This window comes from Monodon monoceros, unplaced genomic scaffold, assembly GCF_005190385.1.
Source record: "Monodon monoceros isolate NGI ecotype Baffin Bay Population unplaced genomic scaffold, NGI_Narwhal_1 Super_Scaffold_11, whole genome shotgun sequence".
NCBI classification, from domain to species: domain Eukaryota; kingdom Metazoa; phylum Chordata; class Mammalia; order Artiodactyla; family Monodontidae; genus Monodon; species Monodon monoceros.
The window spans coordinates 10,589,873-10,616,236 of NW_021703767.1; the positions used below are offsets into that span (position 1 = coordinate 10,589,873).

The window sequence follows — 26,364 nt, forward strand, 5'->3', positions numbered from 1 at the left end:
TTTAAGATTCCATGTATAAGTGATATCATATGTTATTTGTCTTTGTCTGACTTACCTCACTTAGTATGATAATCTCTAGGTCCATCTTTTTTCCTGCAAACGGCATTATTTCATTCTTTTTTATGGCCGAGTAATATTCCATTGTATATATGTACCACATCTTCTTTATCCATTCCTCTGTGGATGGACATTTAGGTTGTTTCCATATCCTGGCTATTGTAAATAGTGCTGCTATGAACGTTGGGGTGCATTTATCTCTTCGAATTAGAGTTTTCTCCAGATATATGCCCAGGAGTGGGATTGCTGGATCATATGGTAACTCTATTTTTAGTTGTTTTAAGGAACCTCTGTGCTGTTCTCCATAGTGGCTGCACCAATTTACATTCCCACCAGCAGTGTAGGAGGGTTCCCTTTTCTCCACACACTCTCCAGGATTTATTATTTGTAGACTTTTTGATGATGGCCATTCTGACCAGTATGAGGTGATACCTCATTGTAGTTTTGATTTGCATTTCTCCACAGAGGAGTTCTAAACTAGGCTTCTCGCAGAAACTTCCAGCCCCTTCCAGTGTGGGTGCTTCCTTCCTAAGCCCCTTCATGGGTTGCTTGCATGTGTGCCAGCATGTGCCTTTGATCAGCCCACACCTTCAGACTAAAGCATGCTTGTCAGAGTCATAAATCACACACCTCTGTTAATAGTTTAGGCAGATTTGGGGTTTGTGCTAGAGTGCTCAAGAGTGCCTAGAACCTTACTTCTTGGATTAAAAGATTAATTGGGGGAAAAAAATTTGTACTGGTCGGTTAACCCTATCTCAGTTCAGAGCCTAAGACGTGAATGAGCTCACAAGTCAGTGTTCCCTTTAAAGTCATGTTTACTGACTCACCACAGAAATCTGAGGGCATGTGTGTATACCTCAACTATGCCTTTTTTGGTACTGTCTTAAGGATTTACAAGAAGGTGTTTTTGGGTACAGCCATTCTGGGTAATAAACAGTCAGAAGGCATGAACATGCATGTAGATGTTGCCAGTAGGAGCTACATGACCTTGGGCAAGTGATCTGAGCTCACCGAGCCTCATTTCTCAAAGGTAAGGATGAGAATGCCTTCCCTATATCCTCCAGAGGATTTCCAGAAACTCAAATGAGTTAGTACATGTGAAAGGACTTGTAAACTGCAAAGTGTATGTTGAATGTAACTTAAAAATATTATTATTCAGAGCCTGCATAATAAACTGGAAAATGGGAGGTACGTTCTCAGGAGATCGTCAGTACCTTCTATGGGACCCGGTTCTGGGTATTTTGACTGACTCAATCCATGGAACAAGGGGATATTTGAGAGCACAGCGTCTAAAGCGTTATTAGGCTGATTAGACCGTTGCCAGCAGGACGTTTGTTCACCTTACAAACAAGTTCTTTATCTTCTCCCTTGGCTATGAAAGTTATAGAAACGCCTACATAATAGGAGTCTTCATGGAGCTTATTAACTTGAACTTGTCTGAACTCATCATTCACAAGCGGGCCAGCCACTGTCCAGAACAAACAGGGTTAGATAAGAGTTCTTACAGAAAGCATCCTGGGCTGTGACTCAAACACAGATTATATTAAGCTTCCTGACACTACTTAATTTTTCAGGCAAGTTTTCTTTCTTTTTTTTCCCCCCTTATCCTGACCTTGTATGAATTTTCCAACGATTCCTGGAATAAGTAGGCTACATTTATCTATCTTTGCATTCTCACAATTTCCAGTGATTCTAACAGAAATTTCATGCAGCTAGGATGACAGTAATTTATGGTTTTTTTAAAAAAATTATTATGATTACTCGGAAGCTTATTTTTAGTATTCAGGTGAAATGGGTTTATAGTACTCCATTAGCATAGATATTAATACATGAGTGTTAATATCTCTGCCTTGCTTTCCCACAATTTGTTCCATTATATAAGCTGAATTATGTTATAGGTGATTATGATCTTTCCTGTCCCTGCTGTCATCCTTTTGGATCTCCTTTACCATTGATTTTGCAACAGATGAGACAGATCCAGGGAGGTGAAATGTTCAGCCCAGCACAGCACAACTTGTTTTTGCCAAAGCTGGGGCTAAAGACCAAAACTGACTCCTGGACCAGTGTCCTAAGATGCCATAGCTTCTTGGGAAACCAGCGTAAAACCTCTGCTCTTCAAAATCCTTAGATAGCCAGGTTTTCTGTAGAAAAAGGATATAATGTTCTGATCATTAGAAGTTTAATGTTCAACTATTTGGGGATCAGTGTCTAAAATGGACAGTCCAACCCTGCCTTAATCTTAAATAGGGCTGAAAGGATTTTTTCTTGAGAATTTCCTTTCTTGGTAATCCTTGATAATGCCTTTCCTAGGTGATTCCACCTCATCAATCACCCCGAGCCTCGATCACTGTGTCTTGCCGTACGTGGAGGTGGTGTGGTGTATAAGGTAAGGAACAGGGCCTGAGCCTGAGGCCCGCTTTCTTACAGAAGGTCGCCGGCCTCGCAAACCTTTTCATCTTTGTCTTTCTCTAGCGTGTTCCTTTGTCCGCCTGTCAGTGCAGGATGCCCGTGTGGGGTAGCATCTTCTCTGGAGTGGCCAAATGTCTCGTGAAGTGTCAGCAGCATTAAGAGAATTAAGCTTTTTCCATTAGTAGTTCATGGGACCACAGGCGTCTCCTCGACGGCTTGATCTTGTCAACATAGTTGGCCACCAGGTATGATGGATCATTCTTCACCATTTTAAGAATTTGTGTTCGGCCGGGTACAGTTTCATTGTCACTTTGCTTCAGATTCTCATTCCAAGTCAAGCATCCAAGAGAATTCGGCATGACCTGTAGCCTAATTCAGTTAGCCTAATTCGCGGACAGTTCCTCGGCTGTGAAAAAGCAATAGCGCCTCTCTCACAGAGAAGTTTAAGGAGGAAGAGAGAGAACAGATGCCGAGTACCCGCCCCCGAACCTGGTAGTTGCCAATTTGAGAGCTACTGCTTCCCCTCCTCTTCATCGTTACCATTGTTGGCTGCCGAGGCTATTAACGTCATCTTCTCCTGTGAAAAATGGACACCACCTTTCTCATCTTCTAAGTGGGTTCAATGTGAAAGTTGTTGTAATGTTTTTTCTTTTAAAAAATTATCTGGAAATTTAAAAACCCGCCACCTGATATGTGCTAATATGCATCTGAATATGTCACTCAGTTCAGCGTCTTCCCCAGGCTTGGAACAAAGTAGATCGTGATGGTTAACACTACATGCTGGGCTTTCCAAGTGTTGGATTGGGTTTTATTTCCGGCCCTCCTCTTGAGTCTTTCTCTGACTTGGGTGATCATGTGATCTGCATCAGTCTTTTCATAGATGAAATAGAAACAGACAGTTGCCACCTCCACACCTCACTGGATTGTCGTGGGAGTTATGAGTTAGTGCCTCTGCAATGGGTGGCTGGAGTGAGCCATGCGGGCATGAGGTGTCCCCGTGGCATATCCGGTCGAGTGGACGTTACCCTTACCCATGGCTCCAGTGTGGTCGTCACAGCTTTAAAGTACCATAAAGCATCCAGTGTTTCATCAACCGTGTAGTTAGAGCACCCTTCTCAGCATGGTCCTTAGACCTTAGTCATGTGACTGACCTGACCCGGGCCTGTTACACAGTAAGAAACAAAAACTTCGATACTACTGGGTCCTCATCTGAAAGGTGGACTGAGATGTTTCTTTGTACCTGTTTTCCAGCATCTTGAAAGTTGTTCTAAATATTTTCCCTGTTGTCTGTAGGACAATACTTGCAAAAAAATAAGCCATGTCCAAGAGAGTTAATGTTGTATACCTTGTGTCAGGGTATGACGTTTTTCATCAGAGACCTCGCTCTCTTGAAAAATTGCTAAAACTTAAAAATTACGTACTTTCAGCTTTTGTGAATTATACATTTTATTAGGAAAGCCATCTTATACCATGTCTGTTTAACATTAGTACAGGTAGTGCTGACCTTATCTTAAATCCCCTATCAATTCTTCACTACTTTTTAAAAATAACTTTGTTTACGGAGGTTTTCAAACACTTACAAAAGTAGAATGAATAGTCTAATGAACTCAACATGGACTCAACTCATCACCCAGTCTCAGCATTGATCACCACATGGAATTTCCCCTTCCCATCCTCACACCATGGGGTAATTTTAACCATACCCCCCAGACATCATATCATTTCAAAGGTATGCATCTCTAACAGATAAGGACTCTTTTCTTTTAAAAAAGAGATAAAAGTACTTTCTAAATATCAAATACCGATTCCGTGTTCCAATTTCCCAAATTGACTCATGAATCTGTTTTTGTCCTTAGCATGTTTGGGTCAGAGTTCAAATAAGATGCACTGATTGCACTTGGTTGATATATCTCTTCTGTCTGTTAATGTCTGGGTTCCCCATCCATAGTCATTTGTATTTGAAGACTGGGTCATTTGTCTGGTAGAAAGTCCCTTTTTAGACATTTCCTGGCATTTGCACCCTGTTAGCACATTCCTTTATCCCTCTATTTATTGTAAACTCGTAGGTCTGGGAAAGTGGTCAAATCAGTGTTTTGCTAGTTTTGTTTTTGTTTACGTGAGATGTCTTGTTACTGCCGTCCATCGAGAGGTGCATAATGTCTGGTTGTCTCCCCTTTTGTGTGTCAGATCAGTCCATCTCCGAGTTGAACTGTGGTCAGTCTGATCCAGCTGATAAAATTCCCCGTCAGCTTTTCACCTGATGGTTTTAGTTGCCATTCTTGACCCTGGCCTCCGGAATCATCATTTCATTAGGGGTTCAGCACCCAACGCGTAACTCATTTTGAAAGATTTTCCAAAAATGTTCCTTAGTGGATATTAGAAATGCTGAGTGATTCTGATAAGATAATGATTGCATGATTCAAAAATGCTTTCACATTTTTATATTAAAACACATACTTTTCAGGATGTTAACTAGAAAAATAAAAATAATTCTAAGTCTCAAAGATAGAAGATGAGTATGAGAAATAATTAGTAAAGAGTTGGCTTGTTTACTCTTTTCCCAGAAACTCTGACTAAAGAGTCGAAATGTGCACTGCTTCTAAGGGGTTTTGTTTTTTTAGAGAACAAAAGTAATTTTAAAGCATTTCTCTTCCTTAAAACACGGGCAAATCAAGGCAATTTAGAGTACTCAATGTTAAAAGAATAAAAAATAAAATAAAGTATTCCATGCTCCTTTTGATAATAATGTAAAACATTTGGGGATTAAATAGTGAAATGTTCTTTTAAATGAAGCATGATGATGATCCCATCTTATAAAACAGAAGGGTCTATACGGCTTCTAATCCCTTTTGCATCCTCGTCGTACTTCATCCCGACTTCAGACTCCTTTGTGGTCTGAAAATATTTTTTTTTGGGGGGGGGGTGGTTTGCGGTATGCGGGCCTCTCACTGTTGTGGCCTCTCCCGTTGCGGAGCACAGGCTCCGGACGCGCAGGCTCAGCGGCCATGGCTCACTGGCCCAGCCGCTCCGCGGCATGTGGGATCTTCCCGGACCGGGGCACGAACCTGTGTCCCCTGCATCGGCAGGCGGACTCTCAACCACTGCGCCACCAGGGAAGCCCTGAAAATATTTTTGCTTTATAGCCTATTTGTTTCATTAAAAGTAGATCTGATTCTGAATTGAGTTCAGTAATTTTGATCGCGAGCCCAGTACTGTGTTATAGCCTCATCTACTGGAGTGTGTGATGTCCTTGTGAAACCCAGAAACATGGGTCCATCTGATGAATTTATGACAAAAGTTTATTTGGGACCTAGAGTTAAGATTTTTAAATTGTACCTAGGTTTCTGGATTTTATATATCATTCCACGTTTTATGTGGAATAACCTTCATCAGAATCATTTCAGGAAATGAGAAAAGTAGGATATGGTTATGAGTCAGCCTTGGAAAACTACAGCATGGAATGAATTAGTCAGAAGAAGGGTTTCAGTGGCCAACATGAGCTGTGCGCTCTCAGGAAGTGGTGTGACTTTCCATGATTTTATGTACTGCAAATCATGTGGCATAACGCTCCAGACACCTGGAGTCTTTTTTTTTTTTTTTTCAATCATAAGTTTTGAGATAAAATTGAAAAGTACCATGGAGTGAAAGCACAGCCCTTTCAGTACTTGTGGATGCCTGCTGTCAACTCGAATGCATTTCCACTCCACTCCCACTCCATGGGGGATACGGACATTCACCCGAAAGCCCATTGAGGCTGCTAGGTCAAGTCGGAAAAGCAGCTCATCTTGACAGAGGTGCTGCTGCAAAGGGGTGGCATCTGTCCTTTTGTTTCTAATACCTTTTTTCGTACTCCTGGTGTTGCTGCTTATAAGGCAATGTCATTTACAGTCTGCAAGAGAGTTGCTTCTCCCTGTGTTGTGCTGTGTTTTATTTATTTATTTATTTATTTATTATTTTATTTGCGGTACGCGGGGACCTCTCACTGTTGTGGCCTCTCCCGTTGCGGAGCACAGGCTCCGGACGCGCAGGCTCAGCGGCCATGGCTCACGGGTCCAGCCGCTCTGCGGCATGTGGGATCTTCCCGGACCGGGGCACGAACCCACGTCCCCTGCATCGGCAGGCGGACTCTCAACCACTGCGCCACCAGGGAAGCCCGTGTGTTTTAGAAGGGTGCTCTGAAGTTGAGAAGGAGGCAGTGTGATCTGGCCTTCTATCATCCTGTTAAAGAGAAAAGAGAACCTTGGGGAAATGGAGTGGATTAAAAGTTTGGATCATATAGGTTTCATAAAGCTACATTGCTAGAGGAAAATGTTGAAAATATAATCAACCACTAAAACTAAACATGGAGGGAAATAAGTTTGTTGTTTTATTGGCAATAGAAGCCAGTTAAAGATAATCAAGTAATCAAGCCACCTCTTCCCTGTCTGTTAGACTTGATAGGTACACATAGCATTCACTAATTACAGCTTGGGAGATAGATGTATATAGAGATATATACATATAGATATATAGAGAGATAGAGATATATGTATAGAAATATAGCATGTATATTTTAACCAGCATATCTAATGGAACAATTCAATGAAGAATGAAGCCTGCATGTGAATTCCCAACTTTCCATTGAACAACAGTGAAAGTCCAGTTGACTCTGATGCCCTTGGCAACCTGGTAAACATCCCTCTGGAAGAATCCTGCCAACCAGGTTTGCCTTGTTTGCCATGTGTGGCCATCTGGCAAGGTGTAGAGAATCATCTGTCCCCAAGCTAACCCAGGATGGTTTCATGTCCTTGTCACATGGTATCACTGAGCAATCAGATGGTAACAATGGGCGTGTTCTTCCTCCCCTTCCAGCCTAGACCTCACTGTATGCCACAGGTGAATGCTGGTCTCCCCTGAAATTCACACATTAAAATCCTAACCCCCAATGTGATGATATTAGGAGATGGGGCCTTTGGGAGGTGATTAGGTCAGACAGCAGAGCCCTCACGAATGGGATTAGTGCCCTTATAAAAGAGACCCCAGAGAGCTCCCTGCCCCTTCTGCCATGTGAAGACACCATGAGAAGTTAGCCCTCTATGAACCAGGAATTGGGCCCTCACCAGACACCAAACCTGCTGGCACCTTGATCTTGGACTTCCCAGCCCCCAGAACCGACAGAAATAAACACCTGTTGTTTATAAGCTGCCCAGTCTTAGTCTGTTTTAGCACCCGAACAGACTGATAGCATGTGTGGGCATCACCTGGGAATCGTGTGAAAATGCAGACTCTGCTTCAGTGGATCTCAGGTGGGGCCCGATGTTCTGCGTTTCTTACAAGTTCACAGGTGAGGCCAGGACTACTGGCTCAGGGCTGCCCTGTGAGTATCTAGACCATCCAGGCCAGAGCTGCATAAACAAACTATATCTGCAGAGTTAGCAAAAATCCCAACCCTAAAGGGTGTCACCACCTGATGCCAATACCTGCAGAGCTCTGTATGTCCACAACCTCGAGTCTCTTTACGTGACATTCATACCTCTCCCCAGCAGGATTGGGAAACACCCCAGGGTGGAGGGACCCTCATAGGCACCTGGCAGGACTCCCCTGCTGGCCTCTTCACCTAACATCTCTTACTATATACTTCATGCTCTGAGCACATGCACAGTTGTCTGCCCCGGACTCTGCCTTGTAAAGATCTGATCATTCCTTCCTTTTCTCCACTGACTGGACTGTTTCTTAGTATGAAGAAAATTTCTAGAACCGTTGGTCATCTGAGTCTTCTCATGGGACCCACGAGCCCTACTCTTAATCTTCATTCTAAGATTTTTTATCACCGCCCACTTGTCCTCAGCCTCCAATGTGCTGGGCTCAGAAGGACAAGAAAGGATTTCAACTTCAGTGGCCAATGGAGAAATGCTAGAAGTTCTACAAGTGAAGATTTGAGAGGTTTAAGAATTCCTTAAGGCTGATTTAATGAAAGAAAGAGGAAAGAATGGTCTTCAGGGAGGATCCCAGCCTAGGCACTTCCAGCAATTGCTGTATTTCAGAACCACCCATTGTCAGAACGTGGGTTTCGGACTCGCCGAAAAATCGTGAAGCCGAAGTGTCAGCTGCTTTCTGCCGCCTCCTTTTCCCTTGACTGCTCCTATGGAAATAGGTTAAATCTTTAATTGGTTATTTTATTTTATTACCATGGAATTTTCAAATAAACCAGCAAATCAACATCATTATTTTAAGATCCTAGGAAATATGATTCAGGGCGTGTCATTATTTTTTCCAAGGAAGAAACAGTTATAGATATTTTCTTCAAGGGTAAATTTCTGTGACTTTTCCAGTTAGAAGCCAGCCAGCAACCTTTCACACAGCCCGTTTGAAAAGAAACAGTGTTCAGAATGTAGGATGCACTCTTGGCATGCATGCATCCTCGTGGGTGGCTTCCTTGGTGTAATGGGTGCCTTTGAACGCCTTTCTGCTATTTTCCTTGGGTCTTTGTTTAGTTTAAAAAAAAAAAAAAAAGCTCCATTCCAAATGATTGCCAAAAATGTGGCGTTTGCAAAGGCGAGTTTAATCATTGTCATAGAGTTGCCTGTCTTACTTTATTAACATCAGAGAGTTCTGTGGTTTTGCATACATGAATGACTGACTTACAGCTTGGTACTGGATGGTGGCGGAATGTGAATTCCATCAGATATGTGGCAAATCTCTGCGCGCGCCACTGATAGTGTCTGGGGGTAGCTGGGTGCGCGTTCCAGTGCTGACATCTCTGTCTAATCGTTTTCTTCCAGACACTTTTCCTTGAAAACATTCAGGCAAACCGTAGATAGGAATTTGTGCTTCTGCAGAGACCTTATATGAGGATTTTTAGTAAGAGTGGTAGTTCAACATGGGCATCGTTTATATGGTTATATACTCTTAAGTTGGAGGTCGTATTAGTTTGCTAGGCTATAGCTGCTGTAACAAAATACCACAAACCGCGTGGCTTGTCCAACAGAAGTTCATTTTCTCACAGCTCTGGAGGCTGGAAGTCCAAGATCAAGGTGTCAGCAGGGTTGATTTCTTCCGAGGCCTCTCTCCTTGGCTTACTGGTGGCTGCTTTCTCACTTTGTTCTCAGGTGGTCCTTCCTCTGTCTTGTGCACCCTGGTGTCCCGCTGTGTGTCCACATTTCCTCTTCTTATAAGGACACAGTCTTATAGGATGAGAGCCCACCCTAACAGCCTTATTTAACCTTCATCACCTCTTTGAAGGCCCCATCTCCAAATACAGTCACATTCTGAGGTTCTAGGGGGTTTAGGAATTTGGGAGGGGATGCAGTTCAGCCTATAACTAAGGTCATAGAAACCACTTTGAGATTGCAGAATTATTTCCTAGGCTTGGACTATTTTGCAGTCCTTCCATTTCTTTTCAAGAATGGTTCTGTCACCGTCTTAGCAGAGAGATGGCAGATCTGGAATTTTACTGTGGAAGTAAGAATCGCAAAAGCAACATCATTCTCTAAGTGGTATTTCCGGCCACTGGAGAGGCTTTCACTGTGGGAGAAGATGGATTTGGGAGGACATCTAGGATACTCTAAAGGTAACAGCGCGGACCCCTGCCACCTGGGAGTCTTGGCTGTGCTTCTCCTGTTCTCACTTGCCAACCTCGCCAGTCAGGGGCAGTCCTGTACCTGCAGGGCATCTGGGGGCAGGCCCTCAGAAATACACCTGGATTCTGTGTTCCGTAGCTCCTGGGGTCAGATTGGGTGGCCATGTCTGCCCTGTGGGCCTCCCAGCTCCTCAAGGAACAACAGTAGAGACATATCTGGGCCCCAGCACCTGGCCTAGGCCATGCCTGGCCTGTGGTAGATATTCAACGAATGGATGAATTTCAGAAGCATGTCAGTCATCAAGGCTACTGACCTCCCGTCCCCTGTCATTTTCTCCGCCCTGTGCAGCCCCTTTAGGGGCCGCTGCTATAGATCCCACTAGTAGAGTTAACCCTCATCTTTTTGCTTTTAGGTATATTGGAAGCAAGGCGGTATTGTGCAGTGAGGGTTTAACCTGGACTGGAGGGGCACCAACACCACCTTGGCCGGGAGAGAGTATTAATTTTCCAAGTTTACCTCCATTATCGGTCCTTTTGGGGTCTTAGGCGCCCACCATTAATACTGATTTCGAGCAACCACAGCACATCACGTAGTAGCTGCATCTTCAAACTCACCTAAGCCACCAGGTGCAAAAATGCCACTGCTATGAAGAAATAAAAATAATAATTATACAGAGTTATAGGCTGTCCTAGAAAGTGCCTTCGGGCAGATTTGGCCTTTTTGAACGCAGGCTGCTGTAACCATGGCTGCTGGCCATCTGACTCTCGACTTTCCCCCGGTACCTTTGAGAGCCACCGACAGCCTGAGTCGGAAGACGCCAGGACCCAGACAGAGCAGGCATGGGCACGACGCCTTAGTCATTGGCCAAAGACACGTGGCTGCCTTTCATCATGTAGGAGGGAGACAGGAAAGAGCAGAAGCAACGGAAGGCAAGTGAAGGCGAGCTTCAGACACGACTATTTGGTCGTATCCCGGCATCCGGCAAACGAAATCTCACGGTCCCTCTCCTGGTTGTTGACCACAAGACGGTTTGTTGGCAGCGCAAGTCAGCAACATCATGGAACCTACACAAAATAAGAAACCAGCATACAGAATAAGCACAGAGAGGAAAAGCGTGCCTTTCTTTGTAATTGCTTTGTACCGTGATAGTCTTACAATATCAACTGGGAAGAAAGTTTTCTTTAGGTGGCACCAAAACAGAATTTGACATTCTTCTGCCAGCCCGTTTTGCACTAGACATGAGTAGATTTACTGAGAGATGTAGACATTCATAAGAGCCTTTTAAATGATCACGAATAATGTTTTTCAGTTAAAGCATTATTTCTCGTGATGTTAAGCAAAATATCAGTTTTATCACAACATAAAGACAAAGATATAAAAAATACCGTAATGGTGGGCTTCCCTGGTGACGCAGTGGTTAAGGATCCACCTGCCAATGCAGGGGACACGGGTTCGATCTCTGGTCCGGAAGATCCCACGTGCCGCAGAGCAACTAAGCCCGTGCGCCACAACTACTGAGCCCACGTGCCTGCCTAGAGCCCGTGCTCCACAACAAGAGAAGCTACGACGATGAGAAGACTGTGCACCTCAATGAAGAGTAGCCCCCGCTTGCCGCAACTAGAGAAGGACCGCGCACAGCAACGAAGACCCAACACAACCAAAAATTTAAAAAAAAACAAATAAATAAGTTTTAAAAAAAATACCGTAATGATATTTAAATTATATCTCCATAAAGCTATTTAAAAAGTTCTATGCTCGGGCTTCCCTAGTGGCGCAGTGGTTGAGAGTCCGCCTGCCGATGCAGGGGACACAGGTTCGTGCCCCCGTCTGGGAGGATCCACGTGCCGCGGAGCGGCTGGGCCCCTGAGCCATGGCCGCTGAGCCTGCGCGTCCGGAGCCTGTGCTCCGCAACGGGAGAGGCCACAACAGTGAGGGGCCCACGTACCGAAGTACTATGCTCAACTCGCTGATATAGAGAACAAACGAGTGGTTACCAGTGGGGAGACGGAAGGGGGGAGGGGCAAGATAGGGGTAGGGGATTAAAAGGTACAAACTATTAGTATAAAATAAGCTATAAGGACATATTGTAAAACACAGGGAATACAACCAATATTTTATAATAACTATAAATGAAGTATAACCTTTAAAATTGTGAATCACTATATATACACCTGTAACTTATATAATATTGTATAGCAATTACACTTCAATTTTTTAAAAAAAAGTTCTATGCTCATATATTTCACACATTTCAATATTGCAGAGAATTTAAATCCTGAGCAGGTACTGACTTAACCTTTTCGATCACTTTTACCCTTTTGAAACCTGCACTTTCGCAAGTTTAAATCTGAAAACTCAGCTTTCCCAGTTTAAGAGGTCATTAAAGAGCTTTTGCAGAAATCAGAGAGATGTCATTTCATTAAGAAAACTGATTCGACTGTTGTGTGTTAGTTTCAGAAATCTGAATCACCCAGCACATATCTAACCATGCAAAACAAATTTCATATATAGCTTTGAAATCAAACAGCACCCTGTAATTAAAACACATTGAATGTCTTAATTCAGTGTTTCTCACAAAGTGATAAAGTGCAGTTCTTAAGAACATGAGCTTAGAATCCATAGACTTTGGTTCACAGTCCTGTTCCAAAGCTAAGTGATAGTGAGTCTTTTTAGTTCGGGCTGCCGTAACGAAATTCCATAGTCTGGGTGGCTTGAACAATAGACGTGTATTTCTCACAGTTCTGGACTCTGGAAAGTCTGGGATCAGGCACACGCACGACACAGGTTCTGGTGAGAACTCTCTTCACCTTGCTGGTGAGGCTGAAGATGGCTGTCTTCTTGCTGTGTCCTCATGTGGCAAAGAGAGAGTGAACTCTGGTCTTTCTCCCTCTTCTGGTGAGGATCCTAGTTTCCATCGTGCAGTCTCTACCCTCATGACCTCATCTAAACCTAATCACCTCCTGAAGGCCCCACTTCCTAGTACCATCACATTGGGAGTTTGGGCTTCAACATATGAACTTGGGGGGACCCAATTTAATCCATAGCACTGGGAGAGGTACTTAATTTCTCTCATTCTCCTGGCCCCTTCATGACAGGTTTTTACTTTTTCTGCTGGGACCATTGTTGCCAAATTTTCTGTCTCCTAGAGGGTATTTGCCTACATGGCAGGGAGCAGGTGAGGAGAGAACTGTGGAGATAATAGATCACCCATGAAAGCTCTTCTCTTGGTTCCACTGGAAATACCCCAATCTCTCAGGTGTGCTGGGAGAGTCCCCATGCCTGGGCTCAGGTCCTGAGATGCCCGGGTGCTGGGGACCCTAGTCCTTCCCTGACACCACTGCCCCTTGGTTCTGGGGGTGGCATGGCTGCAGCCTGGTGGAAATTTTTCTGTGACCCTTTGGGTTCCAAACAAAACACCGCCACCAAAATCCACTGTCTTGCTTACTACGTAAGCCTTTCCAAAGCAAGGATCCCAATATAGAGGTTGTGGGAAATGTTCATTCATGCAGGTATGTCCCTGTTATCCAGAAAGTCATTTTTAACAAGTCATGCACTTATGACTAATCATTTCTCCACCTTTTAAATTTTCCAGATAGGATACAGTAATGGGAGAAGCTACTTATACCCTTCCTGTTTCCCCTTTTAGTGGGAAAAACACACTGTTTCCATATCTAAAATGGAATTGAACATTTCTTGTAAAATATACATCTCAGGGAAAAACCCATTGCTATTTTGAACATGCTTCCTCCTATTCTTCGGTTCCTGGTGCGGTAAATGCCTTCTGACTTCTACTTTCTGAGCTGGAGAGTTACAATAACTTAGTATTTGAGAACATTGTGTTTACCTTCAAACTACAAAGACAGTTTTAAGCTACGGCGATTTTTCTTTCATGTTCATAGGTGTAGCACCTTCTTTGTATCTGCTTCGAAAATAAATAGTAGTTACACACCTGTTGACGATATAATAGCAGCATTATTGGGATTTTTCAAATAATTTAATGCTCAATTATCCCAGTAAATGATTTTAAGTTAAAGCCTGCTTAGTTTGAAACAAAGAAAATGTTTTTTACATTTAAAACAAAACCTAAGGGAAAGGAAGAAACTGTGAACAAGGAATCGAGTCAGTATTTTTATGTCATTTCCTCTTAGAGCCAAAGTGTAGTAAGTTCTCAGCCTGTTGGCAAATGTTTGGAGCGGGACGTTGTTATTAGGCAGAGTTTTGGGGTGGTTTTAATGGAAAAAGTGAACTTTGGCCTGATGTGATTTCTAGGCATTTTCTGAGTCACCAAAATGTTCGTTATCCGTTTTATTTCTGTAAATCACTTTCTTTTACCATCCTTCTAATGATCAAAGAGCATGTCATATCTCTGAGGGATTTCCTCTTATTCAAGATGCACTGAAATCTCCCAACATTTTTCCATGTGTTCAGCTGAGCAGTTGAGACTCGGACAGTATCTCCTTTGGACCCAGTTGAAATGACATGTCTCAAAGGAGCTCTATATTAAAAGAGGTCATTCCTTCCTGTTGAACAAGACGTTAAGTGAATGTGTTTGGCGCGCTGGGGCTGTTCTTAGGACGTTAGAATAATCCTGCTTGATTTTAGATCCCAGAGTTCTAAAATCCTCCTCCCAGGGACGTTTGCAGATCCGTGGGTGACGCTGGGGTTGCAGCAGCGACGGGGAGAGCTGCTGGCATCTGGGAGGGGGTCACTGAAACAGTCTAGAATGCAAAGGACAGGACCCCACAGGAAGATCTGTTTTGTCTAAAACGTCGTGAGTGTAAGCGTTGAGAAACGCTGAGACAAGCCATAGGCTCACAGACTCTTAGGACATAAAGGATCTTCCCATTCATTCATCTCCCCCCTTCTTCACAGGGACAGGCTGAGCGAACTCATCTCTTTTCTCAATTTTCTTTCACCCGTGTCCCACATTGCAGCAGCTTTCATCAGAAACCACAAGGAACCCAAAATACACTTCCTTATTTCCAAAATGACCTTCTTAGTCATGGCTCAGATCAGCTTTCAGTGGGGATCCACTGTACGTCACTGGTACAAACTTTTGTTGGAAAATGTCAAGTCGGGGTTCAGATTGTCCTCCGGCCGGGTCTTGGAAGGGTGAGTGGCACGTGCTGACCAGCCCACACTTCCCATTGTGTGATGCTGTAGTCTCCCGACCAGAGCGAGAAGAAAACTTGAAGTGACATGACATGGAAACAAGGCCGGGGTAGAGGGGGGCTGCTCTTGTGAGTCTGCTTTGCTCTCGCCTCCTGGTTTAGCTCATATCCCACTGAGAAGTCGCCGGGGTTGCTGACCCAGACGGCCAGTAAGCCCACCCCCAATTGCAGGCACAGAGCACTGGAAAGGTGGTCCCAGTGGCTCTCACACGGCTGACAGCGCTGGAGAAGAAGCTTCGTCCACATATCAAATGCCTCCATCTATCGAACTGCCCACTGGCCTTCAGGGATGGATCTTGGAGTTCGTGTAGCACAGCCTTACGAGGCTTCCCGACCTGCACCCAGTGGTACCCTGGGCTCCCTTTCTTCCGCACGCATCACTCATACTGCTGTTTGCTAAGACTTAAAGGGTAGTTCCGAGTACCGGCCTTTTACTCTGACCTAAAGTGGGTGCTTCCCGAGAGCAAGGCGGTGTTGCTTCACCTGCTCTCTCTCGGAGACCAGCTTGGCTCCTTGGACAGGGAAGATGCTCAGAAAGATGCTTGTTGAATGACTAAGGAAAGGAATCCCCAAATCAGATTTTCCGTCACTCACTCATTTACAAGTCTTCAAAGCTACCAGGGACTTCCCTGGTGGCGCAGTGGTTGGGAGTCCGCCTGCCAGTGCAGGGGACACGGGTTCGAGCCCTGGTTTGGGAGGATCCCACATGCCGCGGAGCAGCGGGGCCCATGCGCCACAACTGCTGGGCCTGCGCTCTGGAGTCCACGAGCCACAACTGCTGAGCCCGTGTGCCGCAGCCGCCGAGGCCTGCGCACCTGTAACCTGTGCTCTGCCGCAAGAGGGGCCCCCGCTCGCTGTGATTGGAGGGAGTCCGCGCACAGCCCGCGCGCAGCGGGAAGACCCAACGAGCCAAAAATAAATAAATTTTTTTTAAAAGCACTACCAGATATCTTTTTCTTTTCTTTTTTCTAAATTCCTCTTTTTAGATCAGTATTTTGGAGTTGACAGAGAGCGTGGTCATTAATTCATTCGGTCACTCAGTCAACAGAGAGTTGCTGAGCTGGGACCCGGGTAAGATGTGGCAGTGTGGCCAGCAGCAGGAAGGTCATTTTCCAGCCCTAAACCCCAGACCAATTACCGTTGTCATATGTGCCAGGAAGGAAAAGGAGTACTTAATAGAGGGCTTCCCCGTGTGTGTGGGGCCAGGGGCAGCTTCTCTGAGGAGTGATGTTTATATTGTTATTCAAGTAGGACTCAGCCCAGAGCAGATGCCCGGGAGATGCTCCAGGTAGACGGCAGCCCAGATAAAGGTTCTGAGACCTGAAGACCAGCCTGGGCAGCATCGATGAACCAGGACAGTGGCCGGAGCTGGACTGTGTCGAGGGCGGGTCCTGCACCAAGAGGCAGCAAGAGCCACTTGTGGTCATGATGCCGGGTTTTCTCCTGAAAGCAAATGGAGGCCATAGAAGGGCTGACGGAGAGAAGGACAGGCCATTTCTAACACCCAAGTTGGGAACGTCTCAGAGGAGAGGACGTGGCAGTGCGTTTTCTGAGGCTCACTTTCCAGCATCCTTCCCAAGACGCATCCTCCTCTCTGTGCTCCAGGTCCTGTCTGTGGACCGTCCTGCAGAGAATCGGGTGGAGCTTCCAGCCATGCCTTCAGATAAACAGGCTTCCCTAAGTTCACGCAAAAGCGTCCTTGGCCATCCACACGTGTTACCCTGCACCAGGACCCTCAGGAGAGCCCACTGTGAAGGAGTCCTCACAGGAGTAGAGGGGGTGGGGGGAGGGGGATGACACAGGAACCAACCAGAGAGATGGAAAGAATGATGCAGGGTAAGAAACTGGCAAGGATTTTAAAAGGAGAGAGAAATCCTAACAAATATGTCAGATACGAATCCAGCTAAATCAGTAAGCACTTTGAACGTCAATAGTCAAATGCACCAATTAAAAGACAGAGATTGTGACAGTGGATCAAAAAACAAGGCCAACCATATATTGTCCATAAGAAACCCACTTTAAATATAAAGGTACATATAGATTAAAAATAAGTGGGTGGAAAAAAATAAACCAAGCTAACACTAATCAAAAAAAGAGTCAAAAGGCTTCCCTGGTGGCACAGTGGTTGAGAGTCCGCCTGCCGATGCAGGGGATACGGGTTCGTGCCCTGGTCCGGGAAGATCCTACATGCCGCGGAGCGGCCGGGCCCGTGAGCCATGGCCGCTGAGTCTGCGCGTCCAGAGCCTGTTGCTCCGCAACGGGAGAGGCCACAGCAGTGAGAGGTCCGCGTACCGCAAAAAAAAAAAAAAAGGAGTAAAAAAAAAGCTGGGAGAAGTGAGAAGGATGCAGAAGGATGAAGTGGAGGAAGATGATAAAGGGGACAAAGGCAGGACCAGTTCCCCTGACCCCCCATCCCTGTGCCAGGCCCTGTGCTGAGTCCCGGGCATGGCTTTACAGCTTCATAACCACCCAAGGAGGTAGGTCCTGCTTTTATAGTTTCAGAGACTCTGGTCAACCTGCCCCTGCTTGCAGCTTCTCAGAAGATGGGATGTGGTCCTGCCTTCCCTGGCCCACTTCCCTTCGAACTTTCCTTCTGCCGCTGCTTTATGGCTATTAGCTCCAGCTGCCCTGGACTCTTAGGTTGAAGGGGAGAAGGGAAGTTTGCATGGACCCCTTGTCTGGTGTTTGCAGAATGTCCAGGGATCAGTCTGATCTTACACCTGAAAAGGGCACATGTGGAAGATTTTGTGCGTTCGTGCTTTTTAAAACTTTTTCAAATGCAACTAAGGAGCGGAAAGATCCTTAGAATATATGATAGGACAACCACAGCTGTTGCTCACGCTACCTAACGGCGCCAGGCCCGGCTGTGTGGGCCCTTTATGGACGCCAGAGGTGCTCAAACTTGTGTGTGCCTCGCAGTCACCTGCAGGGCTTGCTAAAACACAGAGCTTCTGATTCAGTAAGTAAATTCTTAGCTGCATAATGAAATACCACAAATTGAGTGGCTTAACGCCACACCCGCTTATTAGCTATTAGCTGACAGGTCTGTAGTCGGGACTCAGGGTGTGGTGTGGTTGCCTTCTCTGCTCTGGGTCACACAAGGCTAGAACTGAGCCATAGGCTGGGCTGCCTTCCTTTCCGGAGCTCTGGGGAAGAATCTGCTTCTGGGAACAGATCCCTGTTTCCTTCCGGGACTACCCTCCCTCCGAGAGGCCACTCACATCCTTGCCACTTGGCCCCCTCCTCCTTCAAGCCAGCGACAAGGGATCTCTCTTCTCACACGTCAAATCTCTGCCTTCAGAAGGAGCCCGGTAGCTTTTAAGGGCTCAGCCTAGCTAATCTCCCTTTCACAAAGGGACTTTGTGGGGCTTCCCTGGCGGTCCAGTGGTTAAGACTCCTTGCTCCCAATGCAGGGGGCATGGGTTCGATCCCTGGTCGGGGAACAAAGATCCCGCACGATGCAGCACCTCCCCCCCCCAAAAAAAAGTTAAAACAAAACACTGTGCTGTGTAACATAACCTAATCATGGGTAAAATCCATCATGGCCATGGTCCTGCCCGCCGTGTCCCCCAGGGAAGGGGGGGAATGGGCCATTTTAGAATTCTACCAGCTACAGTAGGTGAGGCAACATTTTGCACTTCTAACACATTCCCAGGTAATGAGATGCTGCTGCTTTGGAAATCACATTGTGAGAACTACTTACCTACACTAATTCCACCACCTTTGACTTCGATTGCGCCTAATTTACAGAAGAAGACACTCAGAGTTTTAAGCCTAGAGGTAGTAATATTTGAAATTCATAGCAACTAGGAGCTTGTGGGCACCAACCAATCAGGAGGGATGTCAAGCCGATCAGGCCAGATTCTGGCCATGTATAACCACTGTGGTCTTGCTGGCTGGTACCCATTGATGGATGATTCCCAGCAAGCAAGGGCTGGAGTTAGTGCTCATACCAGAGCCGGGGCTTCGGCTACTCCGCAAGCTAAGATTAAAGAGAAAATGTCCCACCAATGCTAAGTCAGGAGATGAGGAATAAAGAGATGTTTTATTGATTCCAAAACCCATCTTCTTTTCATTCTATCTGCTCCATGTTCTATAAAGCCACCTTCCTCAAGGTTAAAATCTGGATTAGTTTCCTATTGCTGCTGTAGCAAAGTACCACAGATTTAGTGCCTGAAACCACACAGGTTTATTATCTTACAGTGCTGGAGGTCAGAACTCCAAAATCAGTCTCAGTGGGCTAAACTCAAGAATCTGTTCCCTTGCCTTTCTCCAGGTTCTAGAGGCTACAGCGTTGCTTCACAGCCCCATATCACCATGATCTCTGCTTCCAACATCATGTCTGGGTCCAACCCTGATGACCCTCCTGCCTCCTTCTTATAAAGACCTGCCCCCAGACAATCCAGGATCGTCTCCCATCTCAGGGTCCTTAAGGACCCTGTGCCTCCTGCAAAGTCCCCTCTGCCATGTGAGGTCACATGTTCAAAGTTCCAGGGGTTAGGACATGGACGTCTGAGAGGCTGTTCTTCACCCCACCTCACCACGTAAGGCCGTTCTTCAGCCCACATTTCTGCGGATCACAACGGCAGACATTTTCCTAGAACTTCCTTAGTGCCAAGCCCTTTTTAGACATTAGGTCATTAATGTCACAACCACCCTATGAGGTAGGTCCTGTTATCGTGATCCTCCTTTTACAGACAGAGAAACTGAAGCACGTGGGAGTTCAGAACCTTGCCCAAGGTCACACAGCTAAGAAACGGCAATGCCAGGGCTCCAACCCAGACAGGCTGGCTCCAGAGTCTACACTCTTATGTACCTCTCGTCGATGGACAGGTGAAAAGCAGGCCACTTTATATAAATGGCAAGAAGCCAAAGTCACCGTCCCAGCCTCAACCCCTCACCTACCCTTCCTCTAACTCCTCTGCCTGTTAAGGATCCTACTCTGGGTGGGAAAGCAGTCAGTCACGTTGGTCTTTCCTTCCTTGCTTTCCAAGTCTAATCAGTTACAGAGGCCTTGTCACTTCTGCCATCTCTGAAATGTTGTTCCAGTTACTATTGCTGGGAAAGAAACCACCCAGAACTTAAAGGCTTAAAACAGCAACAATCCTTTATTTTGGTCATAAATCTGCAGTTCGTGCGGAGATGGGTCTTCCCTCCTCCATGTGGCGTCTGCTGGGTTTGCTTAACTGGACGCCAGGGAACCCACTCTCAAGATGTCACACTCATATGGCTGGCAGGTCGGTTGGGAGCTCAGCCAGGGCTTTGGGCCAGGGGCCTCAGTTCCCCTCCACGTGGGCCCCTCCACGGGCTGCCTGGGCTTCCCACAAACACGGTGACCAGGTTCCAAGAGAACAAGGCGGAAGTGCATGGCTTTTTATGACCTAGCCTCGGAAGTCATACGGTGTCATTTCCACCATACAGTGTCTTTTGAGACACTCACAAATGCCCTCCCACATTCAAGGGTGGAGGATACACACCCCTCCTCTTGATGGGGGAATGGCAAGGTTCTACAAGAGCATGTGGGATAGGAGGTTTGTGGCAGCTGTCTTCAGAAAATGCCATCTACCAGAATTGCCTTTAGAGTAGCCCGCTGCGTCCTCCTCTGCCCGCACACTGATGGATACATTATTCCCCAAGCCCCAGTTTGGCTATGTGAACTAACAGAAGATTTTTGTCTAATATGTTCATTTATTTTGGTATTTTTACCAAAATGTTAAAAACATAGCCACATGTATTGCACGAATCGTTTGTATTTTAGGAATAAAACAAAGTAACAAAAGTAGGATTTCCCAAGAAATCCAGGACATGAGATTAACAAATACCAACACTTAACCAGTGCTGCACCAAAATGCAGGCAGTCAAAGAAATTTGTTCAAAATGAACAAACTGTATATGTCTTTTAATAAAAGCAGCTCCTTATTTGATTCTGCACGGATGAAGTGGATGAAGAAAATGTTAACTTTCCTAATACCTTTTATTCAAGTAGTAATGAGAAAATACAGGAATATATCCTTTCCCCACCTATTTAAGATCTAACCCTATTCTCAAGGCCTTAATCCACAGGACTTTCTGTAACTGGACTAATGGAGTATTGAGATAGGATCATCCCTGGTCACCGCCCTCCAACTCCAGTATCCTGAGCTCTTACTGCCTGCAACACAGATGGGGCTCATGCATGTTATCACATTACTGGAGTGGCAGTCTTATCTCCCAAGCTTCAATCTTAAGCCCCTGTAAGGTCAGGCGCTGTGGCTTAGGCTTTTGAACCCCCTCGTAGAGTACGGGACACCTGGTAATGGCTTAGTAAGAATTTCACGATGGATTTGACTGTGAGTTCTTGAAGGAAGAGTCATGCCCTTCTCTTCTCTGTGTCTGCAGTGAAGAGTCAGGTACTTAGCTGCATGCTTGATTCAACAAATATTTATGGAGGGTCCTAAGTGTTCCAGGGTCCATGACTTGGTCTGCCCTTAGTTTAGTGGAGGAAACCAGTTAAAATATGATAAATACTAAGAACTAGAGGTCCCCAGTGTTATGAGAATATGTAATAGGTGTAATTTGACCCAGCGGTGGAGTTCGAGAAGGCACGGAGTAGATCCTTGTTAAATGGTGGTTGAACAAGAAACAAATGAGTGATTTTCTTTAGGCATGGAAGTCTGTTCTTAACTCCAAACAGCCCAGACAAGAATCTGCTCAATGTAGATGCTCAAAAAAATGTGTGTCTCATTTCCAGGTAGGCAACACCCGGCCCCAGAAGAGCCCACCTGTCCAAGGAATTCTTCCCTATAACTGACTTCCTGTGTGGAACTTTCCCCCTTAGTGATGCCTTCCATGGGGGCTGAGACTTTGATCTCCAGAAGTTGCTGATTAAATACAAATTCTCTGGGAGGTCTTATACATTAGATAGCTGTCATCATTAATGCAGTCACGGTGAAAAGTTCATTAGGTACGTTCCAGTCTTCTTAGAAGGGAGATGCAGAGGGCAGGACTGTCCCAGGGAGAGGGAAAAAAAAAAGACCTGGATGTGATTCTGGGACAGAAGAACAGAGGAAAAAAACACAGGTGAGGAAGCAGTAGATGTGGTGACATGGCAGTGACAGGAAAGAACTTGATAGTTTTGCTCTGAGAAGGCATCACCCTTGGGAACATTTGAAAGACCCAGATGGGAGATTTTCCCCCCGAGATCAGATATTCTCAGATGAGCACACTCGGGAGCCGTGTGAGGTCTGCTCACACTAAGGCAGTGCTCAGCCTAGCGACCCACACTGTGGAGCCGGACGGGATCGCAGGACCCTGTGCTGGCCAGTGCTTGACCTCGACTCCGTGGAGACTGCTCCAGCACATACAGCTGATGAGTTGGGCGTTTCACCAGATAAAGATGGCTGGCAGGAGAGCTCGTCAAAAGAAAAGCAAAATAAATATTTCCTGGTGAAATCCCTGTCTTTACAGGTATTTAAGTAAGACGTGGGATTTTTCCAACAGTTGGCACTCCGAAATATTAATGAGTTAAAAATACCAGGTTTGGGAATGGTGCATAAGGAATTAAAATTCATGACAGCAGACTGCTATGCAAAGAAAGGAGTAGATTTCCTCTCTGACTAACGTTCCACCTTACTTAGTGTATCTGTTAACCACGGTTTCCTTGACCATTGATATAGAACATATAATGGGGGGAGGGGAACGAGAAAAGCCATTTGGTTATTGCAAAAGTAATAAATGTGCGTTGTAGAAATTCTAGTAAGTCCAAAGAAGCGAAGAAGGAAAACGCTGCGATCTTCTTTAATACTAACGTGCATGCTTTTTCTTTTCACCAAATTGGAGTCACAACAGTAAACACTGCTTTGAAACCTGCATTTCTTTTCTTAACAGCAAGTTGTGAACATCGTTTTATGTCGTTAAGTAGTTTTCACTTCCTTCCTGTGAGGTGTGAGTGGCTTTATAGTCATTGATTCAGCATACTTATTAGCTGGTCACTGATAGGATGGTTAGCATGTTCTAATGTGTTATTTGCATAAAGAATATGCAAATAACAGGGAATGTATTTGCATCTAAATCTTTGCCCACAGCCCTGAGGATTTCCTTAGAATAAACTCCTAGGAGGGAAACGGTTGAGTCATTATTCAAGGTTTTAGTTGACCTGGTTTACACTGAAAGTTTAAACTATCGAGTGTACTACAGTTCACTACCATATTCCTTTAGAAGTTCCTTACCTGGGGAGATGGGCTAATGATTTGGAGTGGAATCAGTCGTATTTTCATGGTGTCCGGTTTAAAGTCTGTCGTATTTGTCAGAAATTTCAGATGATTGACTTAGGGTGTAGATCTTTGAATTTGGGTCTTGTTGGTTCGTTGACTTTGGGTCTGTTTCATTGGTTCATTGGTTGGTTGGTTGAGGGACACAGTGACACACCCAGGTCCCTTCAAGAATAATGGATTTTTCCCCCAGCCGCCCTGTCACTTGCCCCCTTTGGGGATGACTTCAGCTGAGAGCCACCCCGCTAAGTCCCCTCCTTCTCAAGGTACCGCCCCCATCCCAGAGCTGACCAATGTGGGGTATCAAGGCCCAGCCCTTCTGCTCCAATGAGGGTCATCCTGTCTTCAGAACACCCCACAGGACCAACCAGCGAGGCTGCCAGTGGGATCACGTGTTAGCCCTACTCTCCCTCTACCCAGACTCTTTTTCTCCCCTCCCCTCCCTCCCCTCCGCTTTCCTCTCCTTCCCTGGGTGTTGATCCCAGAAGAAGCCCCTAATAAACCTCCTGCACAAGAAGCTCTGTCTCAGAGGATACCTGTTGGGTTTTCGATTGGTTGGGGGGGGGTTATAAGAGCAGAAGTGGGGCTCAGCAGACCCTGACGGTTGATCACTGTATGTGCCACGTAATTTCTCCTCCACAGGGCCAATAGTGCCACCACGACCTCCCTCGGGATGGAAGCGCCAGGGCAGCTCAGACTCAAGGGTGAAGTCAGCCTCCGTCTTCCGACAGTTAGTTCAACATAAGAATATTGATCAAACTGTATCCTAGAATCTTACAAGAGCAGTTTAAAATGCTGTCTTCTCAAAATGATCTTTTGAAAAACTATCTTAGAAGGCACACCCTGAGAATACCTGTATCTCAGTCTACTTTTAGATCATCTTCCCAACCGTGTCATTGAATATTGGCCATAACAAAACCCTTCTGTCTTCACTCATCGTAAGCCAGTTTTATAGAAATACGTTAAGTTCTGATTCCCAGTCGTGCTGTGTGCCTCCCTGGTATGGCCCAATCATGTCGCCCTAATGATGGCTAAAGAAACCAACTGTGGTTTGAGCGGAATCTAGGTCAGCCCTATAATAACGTCCCCGCCATTCACTTGCATGAGAGTATAATTTCAGGAGTAGAGAGAACATCCTGCAAATGCCCGGGTAGTCACCCGTAGAAATGTGTTGAGCCAGAAAAAAAATAAAGAATTGCTGTGTAAGGAGCGAGGGACACACTCTCTCAACGTATTATTTGGAGTAGATTATGTGACACAGAACATTTTGAGCCACGGGGATATGGATGGGTAAGCTGCTTTGTGCGTATCCCTACCTCTCAGTATCTGGCTCAAAGCAGGTGACTGATCTATTTTTGATGACTTACTAAATTAAGCTAGAGGCCAAAAACTCAGATGCTTTTGGGGTCGGGAGCACCAGGGCCACTGGTATTCGAAAAGCAGGGGCTTAGCCAAGGGTTCAGCCGTTGCCGAGCAGACCTCTGGGCCCATTATTGCCACATCTTCCTTTTTTTTTTTTTTTTTTTTAATCCCAAAGAAACCAGAAATTCTATTTCTATGTGAAACCTCCCAATGTTTAAATGTTGACAACTAATATTTTTATTTGGGGGAAGGGGGGCTGCCAGTTCACAACCAGTAAACTAACCTGGCCATTCTAGACTTGATGGAAAGGAGGCAGCTCTCACTTCTCAGATGCTCTGGTGCAAAGATGGGTGTGCAAATTTTAAGTCACTTGCCATAAACACCCCAATTTTCCTAATGAACAAAGTTGGCATGATTGTTCTTGCTTTTCATGGTGAAAAGCATGATATCCAAGTTGTGGTGATACCTTGTTTGTCCTGTGTTTAGAGTTTATTGTTTGTTAAGTATGTTTTGAATCACTGTGTTACCCTCATGGAGGCGACAGGAGATGGTTCCTCAGGCGACTTTTAAATAATCCTCAATGAAGGCGATGTCAGTGTGAAAAGACAGCATATGCAGTGGTGCTGTCGGTAACTTCCCAACAACAGACACGGAAATGGGGCCTGGGGGTGGTAATGGAAAGAGTAGGTAAGAACACGTAATACTTTTCTCTTCTCCCAAACTTGGCAAAACAACGATTTCTGAGCTGAGATCCTGAGATTGAAAACTGGGTGTGGACACAAAACTCTTCGTAGCCAAGTTATTGAAAACTGAGTTTCACATCTGGTGCTAAAGATTTACAGAGTTCGGTTTGACCTCATTCTTTTCCCCTTCCTCTTTTTTGACCTTCGACTCTGGTTTGGCCAGTCACTCACCTGGTATTGAGGGGGTGTCTGCGTGCCCCCAGCGCTGTGCCAGGTTCCCTGGGAGAACCTACCAGAACCAGAACAGGATCCGGGCCTGCCTCAAGGCAGCACATGTGCCCCCCAGGGTTTTAGTTGTGTCAGTTCTTCTGAGATGAGTATGGAACATAGAATGAGAGGAACAGGGCTTTTCCGTCAGCGTTCACACAACAGTGTCGAACTCATCCTTTGAATGTAAAGGGATTTACTGGGTGGGAATGAATCGGTCTGGGGTTGTGAAAGCTGTTTGTAGCTGGAATGGAAGATAACCAGGTCCTGGTGATCGATGAACACAAGCGCAGCCTGTCACCAGCCCACCCCTGTGTGAGTGTTCTTTTTTTTAATTTAAAGTTGAGTTTTATTAGACCATAGTCTCCCCCAACATTCTGTTTCTTTAGCATTACTGTGTTTTTTTTCTTTTTTTAATAAATTTATTTTACTTATTTATTTTTGATTGCATTGGGTCTTCGTTGCCGCGTGCGGGCTTTCTCTAGTTGTGGTGACGGGGGGCTACTCTTTGTTGGTGTGAGCGGGCCTCTCATTGCAGGGGCTTCTCTTGTTGCGGAGCACAAGCTCTAGGCGCATGGGCTTCAGCAGCTGTGGCACGCGGGCTTCA

General features: G+C 45.5%; 1 protein-coding gene across 2 annotated transcripts in view; it reads left to right on the plus strand.

Annotated features, from left to right (window-relative positions):
• Window positions 1-26,364, plus strand: part of RCAN1 (regulator of calcineurin 1) — a 94,924-nt gene that overhangs the window by 52,044 nt on the left and 16,516 nt on the right. The window contains exon 1 of one of the 2 annotated variants that reach the window (XM_029214674.1): window positions 2,395-2,443. The exons of the other annotated variant lie outside the window; for it this stretch is intronic. The gene's annotated coding sequence lies outside the window, so the exon portion shown is untranslated. Of the gene's footprint in view, window positions 1-2,394; window positions 2,444-26,364 lie in introns of those variants that run through there. 2 annotated transcript variants of the gene reach the window in all.